We start from the raw sequence: 23,976 nt of genomic DNA, 5'->3' as shown, positions 1-23,976 counted from the left end.
TACTTTTGTGCATGTAGTTTACTTCCTTAGGTTGGAGTTTTCCTTCTAGTGATTTCCACAGGGTTGGTTTTATGGATATGAATTGTTTAAATCTGTTTTTTTTTTTTCATGGAATATCTCTTTTTCTTCACTTATGGTGATTGAAATTTTTGCTGGGTATAGTAGTCTGGGCTGGAATCCATAATCTCTTAATTCTGCCAAACGCCTGTTATGGACCTTCTGTCTTTCAGAGTCTCCATTGAAAAGCTGGGTGTTATTCTGATGGGCCTGCTTTTATATGTTAGTTGGCCTCTTTACTTTGCAGCTCTTAATACTGTTTCTTTATTCTGTGTATTTTCTGTTTTGATTATTATGTGGTAAGGGAACTTATTTTGGTCCAGTCTATATGGTATTTTGTAAGCTTCTAGTATATTCCTAGGCATTTTCTTCTTTAGGTTGGGAAAGTTTTCTTTTATAATTTTATTGAATATATTTTCTGTGTCTTTGAGCTGGTATTCTCGTTTTTCTTCTATCCATATTATTGTTAGGTTTGGTCTTTTCATGGTATCCCAGATTTCCTGGACATTTTGTGCTATGACTTTGTTGGCTTTAATGCTTTCTTTGACCAATGAATCTATTTCCTCTATCAGATCTTCAATATCTGAGATTCTCTCTTCCATATCTTGCATTCCATTGGTTTTACTTCCATTTGTAACACCTGTTAGTTTACCCAGACTTTCCATTTCCAGAATTCCTTCTGTTTGTGCTTTCTTTCTTTCCTTTATTTCAATTTTCAATTTTTTAACTGTGTTCTCCACTTCTTTGATTGCTTTTTCTTGATTTTTGTTAAGAGATTTATTGATTTCTTATACTTTTTGCTTGGTTTTCCCTGGATTTTTCTAAGAAAAATTTTCATTACCTGTTTAAATCTCTCTATTATCTTCATAAATTAATTTTATTGCCATTTTTCCTGATTCTTCTGTGTTGGGGTTTTCACGTAGTGTTGTTGCAGAATCACTAGGTTCTGGTGGCACCATATTGCTCTTTAGGTGGTTAAATCTATTCTTGTACTGTCAATGCATCTCTTCTCCCAATTGGTGCAGGCAGTGTCTTTGTCTTTTGGTCTAATCAGTGTAGGCAATATCTATGTCTCTGGGAGTTACTGAGGTCACAGGGGGTAGGTGGGTAGGTTTGGGGTGGTTAGACTGTCCAGCTGGGAGGCCAGTCCCTCACCACTTGGTCCCATTGGTTCAGGAGATATATATGTCTCAGATAGCTGCTGAGGTCACCTGGGATGGGTGAGTTTAGGGGCAGAGTGGGACTTGTAAATTACAGGGTCTGATGGGGGTGTGGAGAATCCTACCCATAGGAGCCTTCCCTGCTGACCAACTACTGAGGCTGAGATGGGTGGGGAAGGGTCTCTGAATTGTCCCAGGCAAAAAGCCTAGAGACTAGCAGTCTAGCTGGGAGGTCAGTCACTCACTTCTTTGTCTACTTTTTTTTAAATCAGATTTTACTTGGTCAGATGGGATATAAAAATTCACCTGTAGCCCAGATTCCCCATTGGTAACTGCAATTGATTTCTATTTTCACCCAGGATATTGCAAGACTTTTTTCAATAGCATTGTTGTGTATAATACACAGCCTAACTGATTATAATGCTCTGTAAAATTTAACTACCGGGTCCCTTGTAAGTTATGGAAATCGATCGCTCATCCCCACTCCTCAGGTGCACTTACAAGTCTTCCAAATGAGTTTCTAAATCAAAAAGCACTCAGACATTGGCATCTTTTTGTCTATATAGTGGAATTTCTTTATGGAGGGAGGAGAGGGTAACAGAGTCATATACCTGAATATTGAGTCATTAGCTAAATAGTGAGATATGGAGATAACTTTGGCAAAGTATATTGAAGGTCCATTTCCATATATCTCATATGAATCCAAACTGGTTCTGAATGTGAACACAAACCAGTGTTGGTATTCAGCAGCTAAGGAAATTCCAAAAAGCATGTTTATCAAGATCCACAGGTGCATGAAATGATTCTCTTTCTTGTACCAACTCCTCAGGTAGAAGAGCAACATTGGACACAGCTTCAAAAATGGGAGGCAGTATGTTATTTAACTCCCTGTCACTCACTTCTATTCTCCAGAAACCACCTGGTTTCTTTATTTGCAACACTGGGCTATTAAAATATCTCTGGGACACACAGATTATTCCTACCCTTTCTGGATCTTGAATGTTTTTTTTTTTTTTTATTTCATTCTGACCCCTTAGCATCCTATGTTGTTTGATGTTAACTGCCCTTTGGGGAGTAGGTAGCTTTACAGGTTCTCCCCTTGTCCTCCACCTCATAATTGCTTTTAAATTTTGCATTCTCAGTTGAAATTCCCCAAATTTGTCTTCAGGGTATGTGATAGAGAGGCATCCATCCCATCCCCTGAATGCTCTCTTGTAGGGCAGAGATGTGCCAGTTATACTCCTTGGGGAAGATAATTTCCCACCAAAAAAAGAACTTTAGGCCGGGCGATGGTGGCGCACGCCTTTAATCCCAGCACTCGGGAGGCAGAGGCAGGCGGATCTCTGTGAGTTCGAGACCAGCCTGGTCTACAGAGCTAGTTCCAGGACAGGCTCCAAAACCACAGAGAAACCCTGTCTCGAAAAACCAAAAAAAAAAAAAAAAAAAAAAAAAAAAAAAAAAAAAAAAAAAAAAAAAAAGAACTTTAGTCTGTTTCACCTATTCCTCCTGGTCACTTATTCTCATTACTCCAATTGTGAATTCATGATCTGGCCTTCAGATGCTCCACAGATTCACTAACACAGCATTGGATCATTCATCACTTTCCTCCTAAAAACTTTAAGTCCAGCAAATCTGTGTTTGGAAGACCATGTGAGATTCATTTTCTACCCTCGCCTCTCTCTCTCACTCGATTTTGCTTTTGTACCATGCAATCTGGTTTACATTCTTGTGTAAATCCTCTAGCTATGCCAAAGACTCTTCTGTTTCATACAGGCCATACACTACAATGGGGCCCAGAACACCACCAATATTTTATACTAGTTTCATAGACCTTACTTAACTAAGAATTTTCTTAGTTCTCAATCATAATCTGGTCTGAGCTTTAAGCATCACATCCAGAACCTCTAGTTCTTTAGATGGGCCTGCCTCATTGTTTTTCACTTTTTTCCCTTTTATTGAAAATAAACTTCCTTTTCTCATCCAAAATATCCTTTTTTTCTCACATAATATTTTCTGATTTTAGTTTCGCCACTCTCTATTCCTCCTATTTCCTCCCAACCTCCCATCTCACCAATTCCATCCCCTTTCTGTCTCCCATTAGAAAACAAACAGGCTTCTAAGGGATAATGTAAAACAAAATAAAATAAAATGTAATATATTATGACAAAAAACTAACACATTGCTAAGGAGGTTGAGCATGACCTTAAGGGTCTTTTGGCCATTTGAATTTCTTCTGTTGAGAATTCTCTGTTCAGTTCAGTGCCCCATTTTTTATTGGGTTAATTAGCATTTTAAAGTCTAGTTTCTTGAGTTCTTTATATATTTTGGAGATCAGACCTTTGTCTGTTGCAGGGTAGGTGAAGATCTTCTCCCAGTCAGTGGGTTGCCTTTTTGTCTTAGACAGTGTCCTTTGCTTTACAGAAGCTACTCAGTTTCAGGAGGTCCCATTTATTCAATGTTGTCCTTAATGTCTGTGCTGCAGGGGATAAACGTAGGAAGTGATCTCCTGTACCCATATGTTGTAGAGTACTTCCCACTTTTTCTTCTATCAGGTTCAGTGTGTTCAGACTAATATTGAGGTCTTTAATCCATTTGGACTTGAGTTTTGTGCATGGTGATAGATATGAATCTATTTTCATTCTTCTACAGGTTGCCAACCAGTTTTGCCAGCACCATTTGTTGAAGATGCTCTCTTTTTTCCATTGAATACTTTTAGCTCCTTTATCAAAAATTAGGTGTTCATATGTTTGTGGGTTAAAATCAGGGTCTTCTACTCGGTTCCATTGATCGACTTCTCTGTTTTTATGCCAATACCAAGCTGTTTTCAATATTGAAGCTCTGTAATAGAGTTTGAAGTCAGGGATGGTAATGCCTCCAGAGGATCCTTTATTATATAAGATTGTTTTGGCTATCCTGGGTTTTTTGTTTCTCCATACAAAGTTGATTATTGTCCTCTCAAGATCTGTGAAGAATTTTGATGGGATTTTAATGGGGATTGCATTGAATCTATAAATTGCCCTTGGTAGAATTGCCATTTTTACTATGTTGATCCTCCCAATCCAAGAGCAAGGGAGATCCTTCCATTTTCTGGTATCCTCCTCAATTTCTTTCTTCATAGACTTAAAGTTCTTGTCAAATAGATCCTTCAGTTCCTTGGTTAGAGTTACCCCAAGATATTTTATGCTGTTTGTGGCTATCGTGAAGGGTGATGCTTCTCTGATTTCCATCTCTGCTTCCTTATCCTTTGTGTATAGGAGGGCAACTGATTTTTTGGAATTGATCTTGTATCCTGCAACGCTACTAAAGGTGTTTATCAGCTGAAGGAGTTCTTTGCTGGAGTTTTGCGGTCGCTTATGTACACTATCATATCGTCTGCAAATAATGAAAGTTTAACTTCTTCCTTTCCAATTTGAATCCCTTTGATCCCTTATGTTGTCTTATTGCTATTGCTAGAATTTTAAGCACTATATTAAAGAGGTATGGAGAGAGTGGACAACCTTGTCGTGTTCCTGATTTTAGTGGAATAGCTTTGAGTTTCTCTCCATTTAATTTGATGTTAGCTGTCGGCTTGCTATAAATAGCTTTTATTATACTTAGGTACGACCCTTGTATTCCTAATCTCTCTAAGACCTTTATCATAAAGGGATGTTGAATTTTGTCAAATGCTTTTTCAGCATCTAATGAAATGATCATATGGTTTTTTTCTTTCAGTTTATTTATGTAATGGATTACATTGATAGATTTTCGTATGTTGAACCAGCCCTGCATCTCTGGGATGAAGCCTACTTGATCATAATGGATAATTTTTCTAATGTGTTCTTGGATTCGGTTGAGATACCACCTTACACCTGTCAGAATGGCTAAAATCAAAAACACCAATGATAGCCTTTGCTGGAGAGGTTGTGGAGAAAGGGGCACACTCATTCATTGCTGGTGGGAATGCAAACTTGTGCAACCACTTTGGAAATCAGTGTGGCGATTTCTCAGGAAATTTGGGATCAACCTACCCCAAGATCCAGTAATACCACTCTTGGGAATATACCCAAGAGATGCCCTATCATATGACAAAAGTATCTGTTCAACTATGTTCATAGCAGCATTGTTTGTAATAGCCAAAACCTGGAAACAACCTAGATGCCCTTCAATGGAGGAATGGATGAAGAAAGTGTGGAATATATACATATTAGAATACTACTCAGCGGTAAAAAACAATGACTTCTCGAATTTTGCGTGCAAATGGATGGAAATAGAAAACACTATCCTGAGTGAGGTATCCCAGACCCAAAAAGAGGAACATGGGATGTACTCACTCATAATCGGTTTCTAGCTATAAATAAAGGACATTGAGCATATAATTTGTGATTCTAGAGAAGCTAAATTAGAAAGTGAACCCAAAGAAAATCGTATAGTCATCCGCCTGGAGAGGGGAAGTAGACAAGATTGCAGGGCAAAAACTGGGAACTTGCGGGTGAGGTGGCATGGGGCAAAGGGGAAATGGGATGAGAAAGTGAGAAGGGGAGGATGGGAGGAGCTTGGGGGATTGGGATGGTTGGGATTTAGGAAGGGTGGATACGGGAACAGCGAAGTATATATCCTAACTAAGGGAGCCATCTTAGGGTTGGCAAGAGACTTGACTCTAGAGGGGTTCACAGGTGTCCAGGGAGATGTCCCCAGCTGGTACCTTGGGCAACTGAGGAGAGGGAACCTGAAATGACCCTATCCTATACTGATGAATATCTTACATATCACCTTAGAACCTTCATCTGGCGATGGATCGAGGTAGAGACAGAGACTCAATTTGGAGCAATGGTCTGAGCTCTTTTTTTTATTAATTAATTTATTTAATTATTAAAGATTTCTGCCTCTTCCCCGCCACCACCTTCCATTCCCTCCCCCTCCCCCAATCAAGTCTTCCTCCCTCCTCAGCCCAAAAAGCAAGCAGGTTTCTCTGCCCTGTGGGAGGTCCAAGGACCACCCACCTCCATCCAGGTCTGTTAAGGTGAGCATCCAAACTACCTGGGCTCCCACAAAGCCATTACGTGCAATAGGATCAAGAACCCATTGCCATTGTTTTTCAGTTCTCAGTAGTCCTCATTGTCTGTTATGTTCAGCGAGACTGGTTTTGTCCCATGCTTTTTCATACCCCGGCCAGCTGGCCTTGGTGAGTTCCTGATAGAACATCCCCATTGTCTCAGTGTGTGGATGCACCCCTCGCGGTCCTGAGTTCCTTGCTTATGCTCACTCTCCTTCTGCTCCTCCTTTGGATCGTGAGACTTCAGTCCAGTGCTCCAATGTTGGTCTCTGTCTCTGTCTTCTTTCATCGCCTGATGAAGGTTAATATTCAGGAGGATGCTTATATGTTTTTCTTTGGGTTCCCCTTTTTATTTAGCTTCTCTAGAATCACGAATTATAGTCTCAATGTCCTTTATTTATGGCTAGAAACCAAATATGAGTGAGTACATCTCATGTTCCTCTTTTTGGGTCTGGCTTACCTCACTCAGGATAGTGTTCTTAAGGTCCAAATGAGGAGCAGAAGGAGGGAGAACATGAGCAAGGAAATCAGGACCACGAGGGATGCACCCACCCACAGTGACAGTGGAACTGATTTATTGGGAGCCCACCAAGGCCAGCTGGTCTGGGACTGAATAAGCATGAGTTGAAACTGGACTCTCTGAGCATGGCGGACAATGAAGGCTGATGAGAAGCTAAGGACAATGGCACTAGGTTTCGATCCTAATACATGAACTGGCTTTGTGGGAGCTTAGCCTGTTTAGATGCTCACCTTCCTGGACGTAGATAGAAGACCTTCGTCTTCCCTCAGGGCAGGGAATTTGGACTGCTCTTCAGTATCGAGAGGGAGGGGGAATGGTGTGGGGGGGAGGAGAAGAGGAGTGGGGATAGTGGGAGGGGAGTGGGGGGAGGGGGCAATATTTGGGAGGAGGGGAGGGTAATGGGAAACAGGGAGCAGGTGGAAATTTTAATTAAAAAAGAATAAAAAAAGAAATATATTAAATGCAAATGACAGTACTTTAATATTTTAATTATAGGATTGTATTAATACTCTTATTTCTGTTTATTCTTCACATGTATTTCATTTGTGCATGATTTTCATATGCTTTACCATACTTTATTAAGTGTCTTTATAAGATTTCACATTTACATGTTGATGATTCTGCGATGTGAACATTCAGTACGTTTGCTGAAAATTGACAACATGGCTAGTGTTAAACTGACACTAAAGATTTTTTTCCTAGAGTGTGATTTAATGTTGCTTTTTTTTTTCTGTCACAGATTCCCCAGTGATAGAAGGCTTACAAGTGGAAACCAGAATGCTCAACTCCATATTTCTTCTACTGTGATTTTTTTGCATTTCTTGGGGCCAGCCTAGTTATAATTTAGCATTAGAGTTGATATTTTATGAAACAAGATGTTTGTTTCTGAGTTTGATGGTGTTCTTTTGGGGAACACCCTTATCTAGTATTTGTATCCAGGAGAACTAAACTGTAACAGAAGAGAAATAATTTTCTACTTTTTATAGGATTTGAAAGACTTTACCTAATATAGTGATTAGGTTGTCTTTCACCGTTTAGCTTAATGGGCACTTAAACTCAGCTTGTCTGGAAACATTTTGTGGATGTCTCAGATATTTATTACAGCTTTACTTTATACTGTTTAATTGCTATTTTCTATTTTGATACACCTATTTATTTATATTTTGCTAATTATTTTCTAAATCACTTGGGTTTTTACATGTAAAAACATAGCGCAGTATTTCTTAGAAAATGATTTTGTTATTAAAATACCTAAATATATACAACAGCATTATCATGAGCTCAATATACCTGGCCCCAAGCATTAATAGTCCTCAGCTATAATAACCTTGGCCAGACAAAAGTTTGTTAATTGGCAAGAGTGCCCTTAAAATAATATTGGGTACTTCTATTATGAGTCCAGAAAGACTGGGAGGAAGAAGAGGCAGGCAGACAGACATGAGGTAAGGGACTAGAGGAAGAGAGAGATAGGAAAAGGGAAAGGATAGATACAGCTCTCAAAGGCATAGCCCCACTGTGACCTACTTCTTCAAAGCAGGCCCTGTCTCCTGGTAGCCATTAAACACTGAAGTTATCAATATATGAGGGTAACTTTCTCTTATCATCCAATCACATCTCAACAGTGCCACTAACAAGCGATCAAGTCTTTTAAACATGAGCCTTTATATCCAAACCATAACACAGAATGTTTGTAATTTCCTTTCTGTTGAAGTTAACAATCATTAAGGATCACCAGCCTCTTCTGTTAGTCCACTTGGGGATTAAAAATGATTATTGTAATATTTGTTTTTGTCTATTAGCAGAAATAAATCTATAGGTAGAGTCTAAAAAAAAAACCTAACACATTGGAATTGGGCAAAAAAGGAAAAGAGAAGGCACTATAAATAGATACTCATTTGCCCACTCAGAGATCCCAAATACACTAAAGTATAAACCATAGCATATAAGCAAAGGACTTTGTGCATACCTGTACAGGCCCAGTGAATGCTGCCTCAGTCTCTGAGCTAATATAGATTTGTTTGTTTGTTGTATGTTTGTTTTGAAAATAGATTCTTCTTTCATACAAAATATCCCAATTATATTTTCTCTCCCTGCATTTCTCCTAGAACCTCTGCCTCTTCTCTCTCCCAGATTGACTCCCCTATTTCTTCCTCTTCAGAAAAAAGCAGATCTCCATGAGATGATAGCCAAAAAGGACAAAACAAGATACAAAAAGACAACGTGAATGCTCTCATTTTGAGATTGGACAAGGCAACCCAATAGGAGAAAAAGAACCTCAAGCACAGGCAAAAGAGTCAGAGATATACTCTATTCCATTATTAGGAATCTCACAAGAACACCAAGCTAACAACCATAACAAATACTCAGAGGACTTGGTGCAGACCCATGCAGGCCCTGTGCTTTCCATTTAAGTCTCTGTGAGCCCATATGAGTCCAGTTAAGTTGATTCAGTGGGCCATAGTCTCCTGGTACCCTTTATATCCTCTGACTTTTATAGTCTTTCTTCCCCTCTTCTACAGGGTTCTCCAATTTCTGACTGGAAAGGGGCAATGGAGAATTCCAATTTCGAGTCTCTCTCTCTCTCTCTCTCTCTCTCTCTCTCTGAATATTGTCTGGGTATGTGTCTCTTCACCCACTTTGATCTTATTTATTTACAGGACCTTTTTTCTTGATCACTTCCATAGCCTCTGGATCTTACACTCTTTCTGACTCCTTTTTCTGCTGGGTTTCCTGATCTTTGAAGAGAGTGATTTGATGGTGATATTATATATTGGTGAGTTACTCCCAAAATTTGTGCTGCCATTATTGCACTAGCGTATCTTGCAGGTAGGACATCATTGTTGATCCAAGGATTTGTGACTTGGTTGATGTCTATATTTTTCTTTTGGTAGCATGCAGAGTATCTTCCTGTACCAAAGGCACTAGAACATAAGGGTGAAGTTTCTACAAAGGTACCAGCTTGACTTTTGCTTATTCAATGTGTTCTGTAGGTGTTGTCTTCAGCAAGAGGTTCTTTTTTTTTTTTTTATTCTTTTTTACTTAAAATTTCCAACTGCTCCCCGTTTCCCATTTCCCTCCCCCTCCTCCCACATATTGCCCCCTCCCCCTGTTTCCCTCCCCCTATCCCCACTCCACTTCTCCTCCCCCTAGTCCACTCCCCCTCCCTCTCGAAGAGCTCTCTGAACAAGGCGGACAATGAAGGCTGATGAGAAGCCAAGGACAATGGTACTAGGTTTCGATCCTAATACATGAACTGGCTTTGTGGGAGCGTAGCCTGTTTGGATGCTCACCTTCCTGGACCTAGATAGAAGTGGGAGGACCTTGGTCTTCATGTAGAGCAGGGAATTTGGACTGCTCTTCAGCAAGAGGTTCTTAATGTGAGTTTGTGGAGAACAACCTATACTCTTGAACTTCCCCTCTTCTATTGTTTTCTAGATCATAATAGTCACAGGTACCTCAGGTAAGCATAACTAAGTATCCTTAATGTGTTGTATATATGGACCAATCCATCAGAGATTGTGACTCAGTTACAGATATGTATGCTAATTTTCTTTTCTCTTCTTGTTCAGTGTAATTACTGCTTTTCTACAATAATAATCCCATTTTCTCTGATAGTCTATAAATCATTCCCCACTTGTGTCATAGTACTTCTCAATTGTAGCATTCATCCATATAATAAGCTTCTTTCTATTGTAAAAGAACTATAGTTTTCACTATGTTATTAACAATCCAGATACACTTAGGAGTGTATGCTATGCTGTTCTGAAGCAAACAACTTCTGAGGTATATGTGTAATCTAGCACACTGTGTCGTAAAATTTACTTAGATATAACTGTATTAGTAGTACATTAGATAGGCCAGTACACCCTGAGTGATATTTTAATGCCATGTGTAGTAGTATATTCATATAGGCAAATATACTTTAGAGATGTATTTTAATAACATATATATGTTTTCTAAGGATATCCCTGAATACTGCTTCAGTTATAGATGTGTATGTTGTGATTTTATCTGCCATTATGGTTCAAGAAGAAACCTTGCAGATGTACTACAGTAAAAATCTTATTTTCTGTACTTTCCTATAAAGCAATCCTTACAGTCCTTTTCTATTTTAACTTTCATTACTGTTGCAAACTGCTTTCTATTATAAAAGTGCTATAATTTTCACTCTGTTCTTAACAATCCAATTCCACTTTTGAATGTATGCACTGCTGTACTGAAGTAAACAACTTTAGAGTTCTTTGAGTAATTTTTAGCAAATCGAGTTTGGATACAGCTGCAGTAGTAATACGTTGGTTTTGTAAATATGTCATTGTGAGACGTATTAGTTACATGTGCATGTGTTCTTCCAGGTTGCTACTATGTACAACTTCTGTTAGAGATGGGTAAGCTGTGCTTTTCTAGTCCATCCTTACAGATAGGGCCATAGTTCCACGTGATGATAAGAATCTCAGGTCCACTTCCTGAGATTAAAAATCATTCCCTAAAGTCTTTGGGAATTCAAAAAAAACCCACAAATGATAAAAACACTGTTCAATGGTTTGTTCACAAAAGCCATAAAAGTTCTACTACAGTGAAAAGTATATCCCATTAACAATAAAGTCGATGGCTTTACTCACAGACTTCTAAACCTGCTTGTATCATAACAGCAGCACATGCATTCCATACTAAAGTCAATTTGTTAAGAACACAATGAAAAAGGTTGTATTTGAAGACACCAAGATATATGATAGGTATATCATAATGGTATCTCATTAGGAAGTACTGAAATAAAAGTGACTATTTATTTACAAGAAAGCAGAGAACATGAAAATAGTTGACAGATGCACAAGGACACTGAAGAAATACACACAATCATCTTTTAGTAGCACAGACATTCATGATTAAAATACTATACAAGACATATTTTCAAATACAAATATACTTCTGCAGTGAAATCCAAATCAATTTACAACAGTTTGAACAGATTTCTCATGCAACTCGGAAGCTGCTTGCTTTAAGACAGGATCAGTGTGTATGTTCCTAAATACAACAGGGTTTCTTTTAGAACAGAATGAAAACTGTAGTACTTTTACCACAATAAAAGCTCTGTCATAACGATACATGTCATGGAAAAGTGATAGAAAGGAGGTGGTGAGAGATTACCAGAAAGCAGAGCACATGACTTCATTAGCAGAGCACAGGGACATTCATTAGGGTTAGAGTTTGGGTTAGAGTTAAGGTACCAGGGTAAGGGTCAAGAACAAGAGAGGAATAGGAGAGCAGATCATCAGAATATGCAACTTGAACAGAATGTAGTGCTACCTTTAGGAATCATACGCACAAGTGACTAAATGGCAGGCTGGAGGTATATTTGCAAAGCGATTGCACTTCTACATCAGTGAAAACTTGATGTCATTTGCAACACTTAGGATGTCTTTTCACACGTAATTATGAAGATACTTGCAACAGAATAGCATCTCACATATTTCCAGGTAGATCTTGTTTGTTAAGAACAGAATGAAAGCTCTACCAGTGCTGCAACAGCAAAAACTTCATTTTTCAAAAGCACTGCACTTTAAGGGAACTGGTGATTGATTATAAGACAGCAGAGCATATGAGTATATTATAGTAGCACTTCCTTAGGACAGTAGGGTTTAAATTAGGGTTAGGATTGAGAACAAGAAAGGGACAGAAGAACAGAGCATAAGAATCTGTTACTTGGAACAGGAATGCACTTTGTGTTCTCTTTAGCAAGCACAGGCCCAAGTGACTAAAATGCAGGACTGAAGTGTATTGGCAAAACCCACTTTACATCTAAAACAGTAAAAACAATGACCCATTTACAACAGTCTGAATGTCCTTCCTCATGCAATTCAGATGTTGCTCACATCAAAGCAGCACTGTGTACTTCCCTGAGGAAAACCAGATTGTTACAAACAGAATGAAAACCAGACTGTTTTCCAACAGCAAAAACCAATGCACCTCACAAAGAGATATATTCATGGAAGTGAGGAGTGATTGCAAGGAAGCAGAGCATAATAGTTTTTTTTTTTTATTGTAGGATTGCCAAAGAACAATAAGCTTAAAATTAGGGTCAGGATAAAGAAGAAGAAAAGAATAGGAGAGCAGAGCATTAGAATCTGTGCTTTCTCAATAGGACACAGTATTATAGCAGTGCACCATGTCATCTTTAGAAATCACATGCACAAGTGACTGAAATGCACACAACAGAGTGGCATAGTCCCAAAATTAATTGTATTTCTACTACAGTGAAAACTATATTCTGTTTACAATGAAGAATACGATTTTGCTTGAAGAACTTTGAAGCTTCTCTGCCTCAGAACAACATTGTGAGCATTCCTAAGTAAAGGCACTTTATGAAGAAGAAATGAAATAGAAGTACTTTAATAGACCAAAGAACTTTGGTATATATTTGGTAGAGCAGTGCAGGTGGCAATGATGTATTCGAAAAGAAACGGTGATTCATTTACAAGAAAACAGAGCATATGAGAATGGTGTACAACTGCTGAAGGACACTGAAATAGTCCATAGTATGATATTGGATTAACACAAGCATGAGTGATTAAAAGAATGTGTAAGACATGTTTACAAATATCAATGTACTTCTATAATGAAATTCAAATAACCTTTACAACAGTTGTAAATGAAGTTCACCAACAACTCTGAAGCAGCCAGCTTCATGAGAGGATCAACGTGTATCTTGCTGAACAGATAAGGTTTTTAAAGAACAGAGTGAAAATGTTAGTATTTTTAAAACAGTGAAAGATTTTTATACCAATGCACACCCCAGAGAAGTAATGCAAAGGATGTGGTGAGTGATTACAATAAAGCAGAGCATATGAGCTTATTATTGGAGGACAATGCAAGGGCATTTAGTAAGGCTAGGTTTCAGGTAGGATAAAGGTAATGACTAAGGTTAGTATCAAGACCAAGAGAGGAATAGGAGACCAGAGTGAAAGGCTCTGCATTGACTCAAAGTTCTTGATCTTCTTTTTTTTTTTTTTGGTTTTTCAAGACAGGGTTTCTCTGTGGTTTGGGAGCCTGTCCTGGAACTAGCTCTTGTAGACCAGGCTGGTCTTGAACTCACAGAGATCTGCCTGCCTCTGCCTCCCGAGTGCTGGGATTAAAGGCGTGCGCCACCACCGCCCGGCAGTTCTTGATCTTCTAAGACTATTACATTTTTCACGTGGTTTTAACAATCCTGCTTTATTAGCCACATAAACAGAGGTGGTTTGCTGCAAGCAAATTAATATCTTTCATGGGAAAGCAAACCACTTCTGTCTAATTTGAATTAGAATCCATACGAAACAAGTAGTATGGTTTTCTTAAATAGGTAACCAATGATGTTTTCTTCCCTTGTGATTGTATTTTCTAAAGAGGAATCCAAAAGTTCTTGCTTTTCTAAGTGTACTATATTTTCTCACTTTGTTTTAACAAACCAGCTTTACTTAGTTACATATTCAGACCTATTTTGATTCAAGGAACTTATATCTCTCATAGGAAAAATATGTCATTTCCCTCTAAATATCATTAGTAATCTCTACAGAATAAACAGTCTTTGTTTGGGTTTCTTTTCCTGTGAAGAGACACCATGACCACAATAATTCTTATAAAGTAAAATATTTACTTAGGACTAGCTTACATTTCAGAAGTTTATTCCATTATAATCATAGTGGGTGGCATGCAGGCAGATATGGTACTTGAAAAGGAGCTGAGAGTTCTACATCTTGATCCACAGGCAACAGAAACATTCAGTATCCACACTGGGTGTAGTTTGAGCATAAGAGGCCTCAAAGCTCACCCCTAGAATATCACATTTCCTCCAACAATGTCACAACTTCTAATAGTGCCACTCCTATGCCAGCCATTTTCTTTCAAACAACCACAGTGGTTTTCTCAAATTGAGCAATGAGCATGCTTCCTTACTTGTTCATGAGTCTTCTAAAAAGCAATTTTAAGTTTTTGCTCTTCTAAGTGTACTACATTTTTTATTAGTTTTAACATGCCAACTTACATATACAGAGTTGTTTTGAGGCAAGCAACTTAATATCTTTCATAAGAAAACAGGTCACATCTCCTTACACATGATTAGAAACACCTAGAGAATTAGTAATATGGTTTTATCAAATAGGAGACAGAGTATGTTTCCTTCATTTGCATGTTTCTTTTCTAAAGAGGAATCTCAAAGTTCATGCTCTACTAATTGCACTACAGTGTTTTACTTGGTTTTAATAAGGTGTTTTACTTATACATAGACTCAGAGCTGTTTTGATGCAAACAAGTTAATAATGTTAACAGGAAAGCTTATATCTATATGGGATTAGAATTTTCTACTGAACAAGTAGTATGGTTATCTCAAATAGGCCAGCGAGCAGGTTTCCTTCCATTGGGCATGTGTTATCAAAGAGGAAACTCAAGGTTTATCATCTAAGTGTACTACAGTTTTCACTTACTTAAAATAAGCTTCTTTAACTTAGACTTGTATGTAGACCTGTTTTGATGCAAACAATTTCATAGCAAAAGAGACCACTCCTAAATACAATTAATATTCTAAACAGAAGAAGTAGTATGGTTTTATCAAATTGGTAACTGAGCATGAGTTTTTCACTTGTATATGTTTTATCTAAAGGAAAAACTCAATGGTTATTTTTTTTTGCTTTATAAATAATACCATTCAAAATTTCCACCTCCTCCCCTCCTCCCATTTTCTTCCCACTCCCTCCACTCCCCCTCCCTCTCCCCCTCCCTCTCCAGTCCTAACAGAAGTGAGGGTTCCCTGCCCTGTGGGAAGTCCAAGGCCCTCCCCCCTCCATCCAGGCTTAGGAAGCAGACTAGGCTCCCAAAAAGCCAGTACATGCAGTAGAATCAAAATCCAGTGCCATTATCATTGGCTTCTCAGTCAGCCCTCATTGTCAGCCACATTCAGAGAGTCTGGTTTGATCACATGCTCATTCAGTCCCAGTCCAGCTGGCTTTGGTGAGCTCCCATTAGATCAGTCCCACTGTCTCCATGGGTGGATGCAACCCTTGCAGTCCGACTTCCTTGCTTATGTTCTCCCTCCATCTGCTTTTCATCTGGACCTTGGGATCTCAGTCCATTACTCCAATGTGGGTCTCTCTCTCCATCTCCATCCATCGCCAGATGAAGGTTCTATGTTGATATGCAAGATATTCATCAGTGTGGCTATGGGATAAGGCCAGTTCAGGCACCTTCTCCTCTACTGCCCAAGGAGCTACCTGGGACATATCCTTGGACACTGCACTTCTTAGTGTACTAAGATAATCAATTTAGCTTTAAATAGCATGTTTTTCATAGGGTTTGGATATCTTGGTGCTCTAAACACAATAGCTCTCAAAGAGGAAAAGGCCACTTTTCTCTAAATGGGATTAATATTCTCTACATAACAAGGAGTATGCTTTTCTTAATAATTAACTGGGTGTGTTGGCTTCACTTGTGAGTGTTTATTAAAAATGAAATTCAAAGTTCTTAATATTCTAGGTGTATTACATGTTGCACTTGGTTATAATAAGTTGCTTTACTTAGGCACATAAGAAAAGTGGTTGTATGTAAGCAATTCAATAAAGTTCATAGGAAAGAGCTCACTTTTCTATAAATGGAATTAAGATTCTCTACAGAACAAGTAGTATGGTTTTCTGAAATAAGTAACTTAGCATATACTTTGTATGAACTTCTTCTAAAGAGGAAACTTAAAGTTCTTGGCTGTCTACGAGTATTACATTTTCACTTGTTTTATTAAAGTATTTACCTAGACACTTAATCAGAACTGTTTTATTGCAGGGAACTTAATAATGTTGAAAGGAAGAAAGCTCACTTTTCTTTAGCAGGATTAGTATTGTCTACAGAACAAGTAGTATGCTTTTCTGAAATAAATGACTCAGTATGTATACTTCCCTTGTATAAGCATTTTCTAAAGAGGAAACACAAAGTTCTTGATATTCTAGTAGTATTACATTTTTACTTCATTAAACAAGGTATGTTGCCTAGGCATATAAGCAGAATTGGTTTTGCATGCAACTTAATAATGTTCATAGGAAAAGAGCTCGTTTTTCTCTAAATGGGATTACCATCCTCTACAGAACAATTAGTTTGCTTTTCACATATTATTAAGGAAGTATGTTTGTGTCATTTGTATAAATGTTTTCTAAAGAAGCAATTAAAAGTTTTTTTTATCCTTTATGTGTATTAAATTTTCACTTGATTATAGCAAGTTCCATTTTTAGGCAAATAAAAAGAGCTGTTTCAATGCAAAAACTTAATATCATTCTTATAAAATCAGGCCACTCTTCTCTAGGAAGGAAAGGAAGTGGGAAGAATAGAGAGAGGGAGGGAGGAAGTGGGAGGGACAAAAGGGAGGGAGGGGGTATGAGTGAGGGAGGGAAGAAGAGGGAGGGAGCAAAGAGGTGGGAAGGAGGACAGGAGGGGGGAGAAATGGAGGGATGGACAGAGGTGGAAGGGATAGAGGGAGAAAGCAATGAAGGGAGGTGGGAGAGGCAGAAGGAAGGAGAGAAAGAAAGAAGACCAATGCGGATTTAGAAGGAGTTCTGAGGAAGGAGGGCTAGAGAGATGGCTCAGCAGTTAAGAACATTGCTTGTTCTTCCTAAGGTCCTGACTTCAATTCCCAGCCACCACATGGTAATTCACAACCATCTCTTGAGGAAGAGACCTGGTCAGTTGCCCTCATCAACTTAGACCATAAAACCCAATATGGACAAGTTCAACAGAATTGCCATATACAGGCTGCCCTGTAGTAGGAGCTGTGGGCCTCTTCCCATAGCCCGGCTCATGGCTGCCTAGCTAGCTTATGCCCCAAAATAACAACACAAACTGTATTCTTTTAAACACTGCTTGACCCATTTCTGTTCATATGTGTAGCACCCCAAGGTGCGCTTACCGGGAAGATTCTAGCCTACGTCCATCCTGGGTCAGAGCTTCATTGCATCTGCTCTGGAGAGGAGAGCATGGCATCTGTCTCTCAGAGGAGCTGCCCTGCATCTGATCTCACTTCCTCTTCCTCCCAGCATTCTATTCTGTCTACTCCACCCAACTATGGGATGGCCTATCAAATGGGTCAAGCAGTTTCTTTATTTTTAACCAATGACCTTCCTCCATCATTTCCCCTTTTTCTGTTTAAACCAAAAAAAAGGAAGGCTTTAACTTTAACATAGCAAAATTACATACAACAAAACAGTTATCAAGTAAAAATTACAATATTTACATCTATTTTATCTTTATCATAACTAAGGAAAACAATAACTATCTATATATTCTTTAACTCCCTCAAAGACTCCAGAAGGATATAATATTACCTAAGCAAACAAGAAATAAGCAACTTTCAAACTCTAGAAATGACAGAGACATCTTGCTGCCTGGACAGCCATCCAAAGTTCCTCTGTACCATTGGGGCATCCATCTTTGGCTTACAGGTCCATAGTGTCCAGCAGACATTTTCATGAAGCAGGAAATTTCAAAGGCAGTTTAGTCACTATCTGCTGTATCCTGTAGAATGTCTTGCAGACTCTTTCATGAATCAGGAACCCCGAAAGATCATCTCACCTTAGGCAAGTTTAGTAGTCCTCTCTCTGTGGGTTCTCTGTGTCCAGTTTATGCAACAGTCCAGGCAAGAGCAGTTTCTTGCCCAAATGGCTATCAAACTCCATAAGGTGCCTCTTCGATGCCCATCTTCTTCTTGAAGTAGATTGGTGCTGCCAGGAGCAGAGTGTCTCATTGTTATGAAAAACCCTAAGTTATTAAAACACTTAAAATGCCATATTTTATAATCTTTGAAAGATATGAAGAATGCCTATCTAAAATATATCTATGTACATCTAGAAAATCTAACTAACATGACTACAAACTTGACTATTATTAATGATTATCCATTAACAACCTACATACATTACATTTTTAAATAAACTATACAATCACAATACCTTAATCAAGGTCAGAAATACATATACCTATAACAAAATTGACCTTAAATCTAAATCACTAAAGCAAAATCCATATCAATGCAAATTATTCATACCTATATCATATCCCCCTTTAAATGTAAAAGAACATTTATAAACAATATTTGGGAATATGGACGTAGTTATTTCTCTCCAAACTGCTTCCTGCTGAATGGGGGCGCTGTTATTTGGGTCTTTTATGGGATAACCTGTCTGCTAGGTTCATCACAGTCGGCAGTTGAACAAAGTAATTTTCTGAAGGTGTTCACAGCAACCTTTCAGGAGGGCGTGGTCTATCATTCCATATTGAAATAGAAGAAATCCACAGGGTCTCATCCTCTGTGAAAACAAAAGAAGAAACTTTTTTACAAAGTATCATATCCTTAGATCCAAATTTTGAAGTCAAGGTATTTTGAAAATACCTATCTTGGATTAGTTTAGCAGCATTTATAAACAAATATCTTTTAGCATCTGTTGCTCCTTCCTCAGCATTCAAACAATTCAAAGAGAGCATAATAGCATAGAGTATCAAGATTCTCTGTGTATTTTTCATCTTTGTGTAGCTTTATTTTAACTCTATTTTGTTTACTTTTACTTTTATTTTATATTTTCTGTATATCTTTGTCCTGGAATAACTCTTTAGACCAGGCTGTCCTTGAACTCACAGAGATCTGTCTGTCTCTGCCTCCCAGGCAGTGGGATTAAAGGCGTGTGCTACCACCCCTTGAAGTCTCAGAGGTCAATCTCCCTCTGCCTTCCAAGTGTTGGGATTAAAGGTGTGTACTACCACACCCAACTACTTCCTTATTTTTGTTTTTTTTTTTACTTTTAAGAACTTTATCTTTCAGCCTGCATAAATTTTTAAACACACTGCAAATCATTTAAAGTTTTCTTTGTCTTTGAATCTCTCTTTACTGTATAACTCTTTTTCTGACCACATGAGTCTTTAATTTACCAAGCAATATCAGTAGGATGAAAGCCTTGGCTTTGATGGCTGGATCCAGCCATTCCTTAGCTTTCCAGCCTCATGGCTGAGGTACTGGCTGTAGCCATGTTTATCACCACAACTCTGTGGCGTTTCAAGGTTCTTGCCAGCAAACAAGCTATAACACTCAAATGCTCTCTCTGTAGCTGACCTCCTGCCTCAAAGAGTCAGAGTTTGCCCTGGCAGGATGGCCCACAAAGCCGGCATTTTAAAACAGCACAACTTTTTTCCTGCTATGGCTGAAAACCGAAAAGCATGCCTTCAGCTTTTCACCAACACCATTTTAAGTGTTCCGTGGCAGGACCTCTTAAATGAGCTGCAAGGTTTCACAGCTGAAGCTGAGTCAGGAAGCCTCTCTTAGATGAGAGCACTTGGTTGCCTCTAGCAAGCAGAGCAGACCCGAGAAATTGTTGCTACCAAGAAAACATGCTTTACTCTATTCTTTCCCAAGCTTTCTCAGGCTTTCAGTAGATTCAGTGCCCCAATGTCTGGGCGCCATCTGTAGTGGGAGCTGTGGGCCTCTTCCCATAGCCCGGCTCATGGCTGCCTAGCTAGCTTATGCCCCAAAATAACGACACAAACTGTATTCTTTTAAACACTGCTTGACCCATTTCTGTTCATATGTGTAGCACCCCAAGGTGCGCTTACCGGGAAGATTCTAGCCTACGTCCATCCTGGGTCAGAGCTTCATCGCATCTGTTCTGGAGAGGAGAGAATGGCATCTGTCTCTCAGAGGAGCTGCCCTGCATCTGATCTCACTTCCTCTTCCTCCCAGCATTCTATTCTGTCTACTCCACCCAACTATGGGATGGCCTATCAAATGGGTCAAGCAGTTTCTTTATTTTTAACCAATGACCTTCCTCCATCACTGCCCATCCATATCTCAGCATTGACAGGACATAAATTTCATTTTTTTTTCATTTTATTTTCTTTAGAACAAGTAGTATGGTTTTCTCAAATAGGGCACAGAGCATGTTTCATTCTCTTATGCGTGTTTTATCTAAAGGGGAAAACTTAAGGTTTTTGGCCTTCTCAATATATTGCACTTATCTATTGGTTTTGAGAAGCCTGCTTTACTTAGGCTTGTAGACAGGGTTGTTTGGATGAAAACAACACTATAGCTTTCAAAGGGAGAAAAGGAAACTTTTCTCTAAATGGTATTAATATTCTCTACCTAACAGTACTATGCTTTTCTGAAAGAAGTAACTGAGCATGCTTGCTTCATTTTCGTATGAATTTTCTAATGAGGAAATGCAAAGTTCAATGTTTTCTAACTGTATTACAGTTTTCAATAGGTTTTCATAAGGTGCTTTACTTAGGCACATAATTAGAGCTGTTTTGTTGCATGCAACTGAATAATACTCCTATGAAAAGAGCTCACTTTTCTCTAAATGAGTTTAGAATCCTCTATTGAACAAGTAGTATGCTTTTCTCATATAGGTAACTATCTTTGCATCACTTCTATGTGCATTTTCTAAGGAGGAAACTCAAAGTTCTGGATCTTCTAAATCTATTACATTTTTCACTTGGTTTTAACAATTTGATTTACTTAGGCAAATATGCAAAGTTATTTTGACACAAAAAGCTTACTATGCTTTAGAGGGCATCAGGTGATTCTTTTTTAAATGGACTAAGTATTCTCTTCAGAAGAAATAGTATGGCTTCCTCCAATAGGCCACAAAGCATGTTTCCTTTTCCTGTGCATTATTTATCTAAGTGGGACACTCAATGTTTCTGTTCTTCTGAATACATTGTTTTTAAATTAGCTTTAAGAAGCCTGTTTTACTTAAGTGTGTAAACAGCTGTTTTGATGCAAGCAATGCAATAGCTATCCACTGAGAACGGTGAATTTTGGTATGCATACAATTTAGTAGTGTCTGTAGAAAGAGTTAAGTGTTCTCTGAATGGGATCAGCATTCTCTACAGAAGAAGTAGTTTGATTTTCTTAAATAATTAACTGAGAATGTTTGTTTAGTATTATGAGTGTCATTTCAAAGGAGGAAACTCAAAGTTCTTGATCTTCTAAGACTATTACATTTTCACTTGTTTTATTAAAGTGCTTTATCTAGACACTTAATCAGAACTATTATTGTTGCAGGAAACTTAAGAATGTTTCTAGAAAAAAAGCTCACTTTTCTCTATAAATGGTATCAATATTCTCTACAGAACTGGTGGTATGCTTTTCTAATATAATTAGCTTAGCATGTTTGCATCCCTTGCACAAGCAATTTCTGAAGAGAAAACTGAAAGTTCTTTGTTAGTCTTACTGTAATACTTCTTTCATTTATTTTTCACATGTTTCTTTACTTAGACATATAAACAAAGCTGTAGTCAGACTATTTATGGATCACCATCTCAAAAATACTGAAAAGGAGACTTCTTATAATTAAATATTGGTCTTTGGCTTAGGGTTGTCCCCAACAAGCTTTTATAAATTAATTTGCCTTTATTTATATACATTTTGCCACATAACTTTCTTTTAAACTCTTCTCCATTTTTTATGTCTGACTTGGTCCACATCTCACTGGCATCTATGCCTGCCTGTATTTATCTCATCCTTCCTCTTTTTGGGAATGCTTCCTTCCTACTCCTGTCTAGCTATTGGCAATTTAATTCTTTATTAAACAATCAGATGCTGCCTTGACACATCTTCACAGTGTACAAAAAGATTATCCCACAACATTTCTTCTTTTTTCTGAATAAAAAGGAATTGTTTTAACTCTAATACAGTAAAATTGTATACAATAAGAACAATTATTATGTAATAATTACATTCCCAGTGTCCAGTTTATTTGTAGTTTGTGTATTCAGCAAAAATACTGTATTTTCTATCCTATCTTGATGTATCCAATGTTTCATACCTAAAACACTTTCTATCACAACTTGTTTTATCATTCTAAAAATATCTTTTTAGACCTTAAAATATCTCAGATAAACAACATAAGCTTTTATGTTTCTCAACTTCATAAACTTTACATATCTTAACAAAGTTTCTCTTCTGAATTTGGTAACAAGGAAAATTATAAATATTTCTTTCTTTTTTTTTTTTTTTCGAGACAGGGTTTCTCTGTAGCTTTGGTGCCCATCCTGGAACTAACTCTTATAGACCAGGCTGGCCTCGAACTCCCAGAGATCTGCCTGCCTCTGCCTCCCGAGTGCTGGGATTAAAGGCGTGCGCCACCACCGCCCGGCTTAAATATTTCATTTTTGAATCCATCACAGACCTGAGAAGGATATAATATTACCTGAGTAAACAGGAAACAACTTCCCAAGCTATAGAAATGACAGAAGCAGTTCACTTCCTGGACAGTCGTCTATGGTTTCTCTGCAGTGTGGCAGTATACAGCTTTGGCCCACAGGCCTTGACTATCTGACAAACTTTTCCGTGAAGCAGGGATTTTGAAGGATTATTCCTCTTTGTCTTGGCAAAGTTTGACAGTTACCTTCTTTTGTGTTCTGCTTATCAAATTTGTACAGCATACTGTCAGCAGTAAAGGCAATGGCAGTTTCCTGCCCATTGACTAGCTTTGCTATATAGAAAGCAGACTCAATAGGGATGTTGTTCCATGTTTTTGAAGTGGATTGGTACTGTCAGGAACAGTCATATCTTACTGCTGTAAAGTCTTATAATAGTAAAAACATCTTACGTGCCATATTCTGTAGGTCTCTGAAGTGTTTGAAAACGACCAATCTACCTAAACTAAATCTCTGTGTAACTTTGAAAATATTTCTAACATAACCACAAATTTGATTGTTAGATGACTAAATACTAACCTTTACTTCTTAATTATCCCAAATATTTATCAGTAATAACTTTTAAGGGCCAGAAATTTATATTACAGTTTTAAATGGACAATATAGATATCTTAAACAAGAATAGAAACATAGAAACAGTATAACAAAAATAACCTTAAATTTGTATCAATATACAAAAATACCTTCAATAAGAGTACAAACATACATTCAATATGCATAATAAAATAACCCTAATTTTGTATCATACAAAAATCCATACCAATGATACCAATGTAAAATATTTGAGGCTAGTAGTTGCTTCTTCATCTAAAAGTTGATTCAAATCTTACCATTTTATCTTATCCTTCCCACATCCCCCCTTTTCTTTCCAGAAAGACATCCTTGAATCCAACCTCCCTTGTTTAATTTCCACCCTTACCAAGACCAGTAACAATTTGAAATTTACAACCAATACCCCCACTGAACACAAACATTCTTAATCCACCAAATTACCA

Source organism: Chionomys nivalis, chromosome X (genome assembly GCF_950005125.1).
Source record: "Chionomys nivalis chromosome X, mChiNiv1.1, whole genome shotgun sequence".
In the NCBI taxonomy this organism is placed as follows: Eukaryota; Metazoa; Chordata; class Mammalia; order Rodentia; family Cricetidae; genus Chionomys; species Chionomys nivalis.
Note: the sequence above shows the minus strand (reverse complement) of the source record.